Genomic DNA, 1,538 nt, shown 5'->3' with positions numbered 1-1,538 from the left:
TTTCTCCTTTAATTAGCCTTTAACCACATAACCTGTAATAGATGAGAGCAAACTATCCCCTAGTGCTGAAGATAAGTATTCCTGCCTGACCAGTACTCTCTCGGATAACTTGTTTGATTAACAGGCAGAATGCACCTCCTCAGCTTTGTAAATCACTTGGGATACCTCATTTGTCATCCAGGCTTTTCTCATGTATTATTCTAGCTCTTAATTTAAAAAAAAAATATCAAAACCAAAACTTGACGAATGTAATTTCTGAGTGATCTTCTAGTGAATAACAAAAAATGTGCTCTGTCAATGTCAGTCTATTAATCCGCTGTGTGTGGAAGCTGTAGGAACATAGCAGTATGTGATCAGCTGAGAGAGGCTTCTGTTTGCAGGAGACGAGTGTGATTTACATGTTTGGTAAATCATGCATCTCAGTAACGCTTCTGTTTCAAACAAACACAATTTGTGAATGAAATCCAAGCCTGACAACCTTGTCATAATATCAAATGGGATATTGGAAAGGGCTAATGTGGCAGAGAAAGCACTTTGGCATTAATTCTAGTTTTTGGTATGAGAATCTGGATAAGAGAGTAGCTCAGGGCAACTAAGAAAAACACAGTGAAACACAGTGCTTGTGACAGTTGGAAGAAGAATCCTTCTAATAATACAATAATCTTCCAAACCAGAATGCTGTTTTTGGGAGTCTGTTAAGTTGTCCTCAGAATAATGAGAAGCAGATACTATAAAAAGGTGTGCACTGAAGATCATAAAGATTGTTCTTCAGATATGTGCCATGAAATTGTTACTGGTTTTTTTTTTTTGTTTTTTTTTAAACTTCAAAAGCCCTGAATCTAGGCAGGGAGAATTTATAGTTTTATACCACTGGCTTTCCCCAGTAATACTCAGAAATAAGGAAGTCGCAGTCTACATAACCCTGTTTTGTACAGAGATATTTCTTTGTGGAGATCATTCTATTGTCACGAGATAGAATGATTCCAATGATGTTGCCAACACATGTATTCACAGGATGTGAAGATTTCCTGTGAGCTCTACCAAGAACTCAGTCCCGCCAACAGTTAACGAGGCTTTATGTAACACTTCTGTGTGTTTATCAGGTCATTTTTCTGTAGCATCAAGAAAGAATATACATTTTGCCAATTTTTGTTAACTGCAGTAATCTTTAAAGAGTGACTTTAACAAAGTGTATATGGCCTATGTAGGTATCAGTTAACCCAGCCAATGTAGTGCTGATTCATTTCAAACTCATAAAACAAACTTCAGTACAGCTTTGAGCTGTAGTCTTTCAGCTTTTCATTGTCAGCTTTTTCTATAGTTTTCCTTCTTGCATGTCTTTCTTTCATGAATGCTGGCTGTTAACAAAGATAAACACCATTTGCATTATGTTAACAGGGCATAACAGTGAAACATAGAATCATAGAATGGGCTGGGTTGAAAAGGACCACAATGATCATCCAGTTTCAACCCCCCTGCTATGTACGGGTCGTCAACCACCAGACCAGGCTGCCCAGAGCCACATCCAGCCTGGCCTT

Source organism: Meleagris gallopavo, chromosome 1, assembly GCF_000146605.3.
Source record: "Meleagris gallopavo isolate NT-WF06-2002-E0010 breed Aviagen turkey brand Nicholas breeding stock chromosome 1, Turkey_5.1, whole genome shotgun sequence".
NCBI classification, from domain to species: Eukaryota; Metazoa; Chordata; class Aves; order Galliformes; family Phasianidae; genus Meleagris; species Meleagris gallopavo.
The sequence above is the reverse complement of the archived record's forward strand: the minus strand, read 5'-3'. Positions refer to the sequence as shown.